Raw genomic sequence first — 5,697 nt, 5'->3', positions numbered from 1 at the left:
GACACACTCCAGTCATCCTGCGACACATACAACAACCACAAATACAAAGAACCATCAAAACTACAATGATCACTAATACAGGAGCAAACATTATAATGCTGAAAAACCTGCATGATCAAACAATATAAATGCATTTTGTATACCAGAAAAATAGCAATAATAATTATTACAATTATATGAATTCTTATGTCCTGTAATGTAGCTTTATATCAACAGGATCTTCTTTTTTTTTTTAAACAGAAAACAGTACATTTTGAAGATAACCATCAGAAACATGTTACAATGACATATTTATAATTCAGACCTTTGATAACCAATGTAGACACGTTTAACAACATATTTAACAAGGCATATCTTTTTATAAGGCTAAGAAAATTATTTTGGTGGCTCCCATTAGTGAACAAAGATCAGAATAAATTTTCTGAGCAGCTGCTTCTTTATTTACCAACAGGAGCATATCCCAACTTAAAGGTTTGACGTCATTTTGATCAAGAACATACAAACATCTTTGAACATTTAAGACAGACAAACATATAACACTTAAGACAGACAAACATATAAGACAATTTTAGATGGTTTTGGCCAACGGAATTATAAAATCTTTTTGTTATGACTAGTCAAAATTTTTGCAGATCAAAATTAACAGAGATCTCTTGTAGAATTAGGGTTAAAGGAATGAATACTGTTCTTGACTGTAAATGTAAACCTTTTTATATGATTTCCACACACCTTCTCTATATACTTAGGCCTTCTGGTCTTGCATATCTTTCTTTAGCTGTTTTTAACAAGGTGCAAAAGTATAACTCTTACTTATAGCTTTCCTAATATTTTTCTATCTCATTTACTATTAACCTTCTATTTGTGGATGTAAAAAATAATCATTTACTATGATAGGCACAGTATGAAAAGCACATAAGATGGACAAGCAGGAAGAATTAGCTCTTAGGAGGAGCCTTCACAATCTTTATCTTTAAGGGATTAACAGAGTCTGTAATGACGAAACGCTCCAGGATCCACCACGGTTGATCAGCATCCTGTGGAAAAACAAAAGCGAAACCCCTTCCCCAAAGAACTGCATGGCAAACTGCAATCCAATCACTTGGTGTTAGCCAGGATCCAGTAATGGAGTCCAGGATAGCACAAGTGAAGGTGGCTGCAGTGCCATACTGATTTACAGCAGTCTTTAATTCTTTCACCAATTTAAACTCAAGAGGGTGATGCTCTCTAATCGGCCCTTGGGGTCCCTCTACTTGAACAACGGGGAATAGTCTAAAGACTTCCTCCCCTTGTGCTGCAGCATGTTTGAGAGCCTCTTATAAAGGAGATACTATGCCTTGAGACCCTTCAGTTGTTGTGGGGTCTGTACCATTAGGCTCATTGGTAGGCCTGGCCTCTGAGGCATGAAGAGACACAAGTCTGCTTGAGAGGCATGAAATCTGTTGCCTCAGATGAAGTTCCTCACTGAGCTCCTGATTAATAGTGCGCAGCTGAGCCAGGTTGGCCTCCCTCTGAGTGGGGGTCGGCGCAGAAGGCGGTGGATGCTCAATTTTTTGTTGAAAAGCCTCACGACTGGGATATAACTTTTGAAAAGCCTCAAAACTAGGATATAGCGCTGCAGGAGGTCCTCTGGAATATGGAGGCTCGAGGGGCTCAGGTGAAAAAGGACATTCTCTAGCGCCTTTTTCTGGACCAGATTCAGGGGGCTCTGAAGTCTGAGAGAGCTCCTCTCTAATTTGTTCTAACCCTTCATGCACCTCATCTGAGGCTTCCAAGATTTCCTTTTTGGTTGGGGTCCTGAGAGCTGCGTTTAACAAAGCCCAGTAAGAAAAGGTATTTTCTAGAAAACGATCAGGCTCAGTGATAAGGGCTTTATTCAACTGTTTTCCAACTCTCTCCCATACTTCAGCGTTTATTTCTGCCTCATCACATAGCCATGGACAAACTTCACAAATGCTTCCAATTGAGCCTTCTTAACTTTAATGCCTTGTACTTTTAGCAACTTTTATATAGAGTTGCCTACATAACACCTCTAGATTCCATTTGACCCATACTTTAACTAAGAATTTGAGGGCTTACACCCCTTGTTACCACTGCAGTGATCAGGACTGATGTCCCCTGTCTCTCACCAGTGGCCCTTACTTCTACTGCTGTGAACAGGACTAGCGTCCTCTGTCTCTCACCGGCAGGTACTTTCTTTATTGCCGTGATCAGGACTATTGTCTCCTGTCTCTCATTGGCGGCACCCTCTTCTACAACATTTCCCTCTACTGCCATGATCAGGACTATCTTCCCCTGTCTCTCACCGGCAGGAGCCGCGAGGATCAGTCACGGTTCTTGTTGCAGTGCCCTGGATGGCAGGGCACTCGCCTCCATGTCCTTCTTACTCAGGTCACTGTTTGGGTGCCACTTGTCATGAGGCGCAACGTCAGAATCCTGCCAGGAGGTCCCAAACCCGAGGGAAGAACAACAGGAAAGCAGTTTCACGAACTTAGTTCCAGGCTCATGCTCTCTCATAGCAAGGCCCCGTTTATTTTTCAGGGTCGGGTATATATAGGATAAAACCGAAACCAAAACTGTAAACACTTATACTCTTCAGCTACATGGGAGCGAGAGCTGCATGGGAGCGAGGGCTGCACAGGAGCGAGAGTACCGGTCAAACATTCCAGAGGGAAACAACAACAACCATTATGGGCTACATCTGCTACTAGCTGAACTCGCCCATTGCCATTGGCGACAGCACATCCGTGCAGGAGAGGTGACTCAAAGTTCAATCATGGCTAGGCCTATGTCAAGGCTCACCATACTGGCTCACCAAAACTTGGCTATAGCACTGTGGTGCTCTTGCTGTACCACAACACTGGCTGATTTTGTCTTCCAGCCTTGCTGAGAAAAATACCACCTGCGATACTTTTAAGGCTTCCCTGGTCAAAAATGGTGCAGAATTCATAGACTCTCCAACAGGTCAGAAACCTGCTGGCCTTCATCCAGACCATGCGGCCGCCAGCCAAAGCCATCCACCAGCAAACAGCCGGACGTTAAGCGGCATCCCAAGAAGAAGCTGCAGGAGCCATACCCGGGCTTCTGCCAGCCCAGCAACCCCACCATCTGGACCATGCTGGATGAAGACGACATGAAGGTCCCTTTGGGCATCCTGAAATATCAGGGGGCTGTGATGCCCAGCCCCACAGCAGAACAGGAGGGGCAGAGAGATTCTGAGCACTGGAACAGGGAGAAAAACAAAAGGCAGAGCCGGAGCTGACACCAGGACCGGAACAGGGATTAGGACCCAGAGAGAGAGTGTGACGGAGACAGCGTCCACAGGTGCAGACACCAGTCCTGCCCTTGGCGGTCTCATTCCTGGACCCAGCAGAGGAATAAAAAGCAGGTCCAGACAGCGGTCCAGTAGCACAAACCCGAGCACCCCCACACAGGCATGTATGCACGCAGGCAGGCACGCACACCTCGCAGAGCTGCGAGGACCACAGGGACACGTGTGGGGAGAGGAGCCTGGCCGGGTGGTGGGACAAGCACGTGGGCCACCCACCACCCAAGGAGCCAGCCCTTGGGCGCATCTACACAGGAAAGGTCACTAGCATCCTGCAGTTGGGTGCACCTCTGGGGGCTGAGGAAGCAGTGAGAAGGCCTGGTGCACATCTCTGAACTGTGGCATGGGGGCCATGTGACCAGTGTGGCAGACGTCTTGAGCAAAGGCCAGCGGGTCAAGGTCAAAGTACTATCCTTCACCAGGTCTAAGACCAACCTGAGCACGAAGGACATAGATCAGGAGACTGCCGCCGATTTGGGTTCAGATTCTCTTCAGAGCAACCTGGTCGGGGCAGTCTGTGAGAAGGCCTCCCCACGGAACCCACACAGACCCAGCCATCTGTCACTCATCAGTGCCCCCACAGGAAGAGGATGACACCCTGGAGCGCAAGCACCTCAGGTGCATCTCTGACCCCAAAAATTTGATCAAGCAGGTGATTGTGGCCACCGTGCTCTCTGAAGAGCAGTTTCAAGACTTCAACAAGGAAGCAAGCATCCTCCCAAAGGTGAATGATGGGAAAGATGAGGACCTGGAGATCGAGGTGCTTGCTGGAGGGGGAGCCCTCGTTCCTAAGGAGCCACATGAAGCAGAACATGTTCCTGAAACCCCATCAAGATGTTCAAGAACCTGCACTGCTCCGTGTCACAGGCCGCCATCATGCAGAGTACACTGGCCAAGGAGTTGCAGGAGCTGCCACTGGCACAGCAGTGGGAAACTGACATGCACTCCACTCCATCCCCATTTGTCCTCTACTATCACTGGGTTGATTCTTTCCCTAATGCTGAGGGCAGGCTGATCATGGTCACCATGATTTTAATAATGCCATACCAAGTCCTATTCCCGAGTTATGCATTGCTTTGTTGGCACAAGTCTACTGGCTGGTGGTTGTTCTGCCCCAGTGCATTTTATGTTCTCTCTGGAGCCAGTGCCTCTTAGCTCTTGCAACTTGACTCTGGTTCACCATGGCGTTGCAGGTCACTGCAGTGGTATGTATCCTTTTTCCTTTTGAAATACCTAGTGCCAGCACAACTTGCATCTTATTTCATTTGTTTTTCCCACTGACTTCTTTGGACTTTAGTGATAGGATTTTTAGCTCCCAGCAGAAATCCAACCTTGCGTCCCTATCCCCGACCATGTTCTCCTGGGTTTTCTCCTTAGCTTGTCTTCTGTCTCTGTGGCCACTTGAACTCCTCCATAGCTGAGTGGCCTTTGCCTGGCAGACAGTGGAATGTATGTTAGTCCTCCTTCACCTTAGCAAGTCCTGCAATGCTGGTATACTGCAGAATCGTGTGTGGAACACTTGGGAATGTGTACTGTCATTGGGCAGCAGAAAAAGCCCTTCAGATGATTTTCACAGGGCCACTGGAGCTGTCAGAAGTGGGAGTGTGTGGGCTGTAGACCCTGCTTCTTGCTGAAATGGGTGCCCCCTTGTCCTTCCCCCAGTCTTAACTCCAGTCCAAGTCTCCCATGTCAGGGCTGCTTCTGGGCCTGGTACCCACTCTCCCTTAAGAGAGGCGTGGCTTTTGTTTTGTAGCACTGGGGATAAAACCCATGGGCATGTCTCCCACTAAGCTGTGTCATAGCCCTTTATTACGAGAGAGAGCCTCACCCCATTTCACAGGCTGGCCTCAAAGTTGGATGCCCCTGCCTCAGCTCCTCCCCACCCCAAGCCCCCAGCAGCTGGGATTGCAGTTGTGTACCACCACCCGCCATGGCATGGGTGTCTGGCTGTGCTTGGCCTCCTGCTGTGCATCAGAGCAGCCATGGTTACAGTAGAGCCCGGTCAGGTGAGGAGGGTGCACAGCCTGCTACATTTGCACCAAGGCCCACGTTTCTCGGAGTGCGAAGCCTGGGGACATGTGTCTCCTCAGAATTGGTGTCTTGGTCACCCTGGCTCAAGGGAGCTCAGCTCAGGAGCCTCTGACAATCTCCCCACCAAGCCCGCATTCTGGAGACACAGGTGACTGTGGTCAGGTAAGACTTGAATAAACTAAAGTGACTCCAGGATAATGGGCCACGTGCTTCTTCATATGCTAATTGCTACCTTGGCTAACAGCCAGCCCAGGGGCAAATGGTATGACAAAAGGTGGCCATAGAACATTTCCTGCATAAGATAAGCAATGTGTTTGCAGTCTTGTTCTGTGAATTCCCTG

The 5,697-nt window shown here is 48.1% G+C and overlaps 1 pseudogene; it reads left to right on the top strand.

Annotated features, from left to right (window-relative positions):
- The first annotated feature begins 2,885 nt into the window (after positions 1-2,885).
- On the top strand, positions 2,886-4,345 carry LOC104860426 (annotated as a pseudogene).
- The last annotated feature ends 1,352 nt before the right edge of the window (positions 4,346-5,697 follow it).

This window comes from Fukomys damarensis, unplaced genomic scaffold (genome assembly GCF_012274545.1).
Source record: "Fukomys damarensis isolate Sample0158 unplaced genomic scaffold, DMR_v1.0_HiC HiC_scaffold_68627, whole genome shotgun sequence".
Taxonomy (NCBI): Eukaryota; Metazoa; Chordata; class Mammalia; order Rodentia; family Bathyergidae; genus Fukomys; species Fukomys damarensis.
This window is presented reverse-complemented; position numbering and strand designations above follow the sequence as displayed.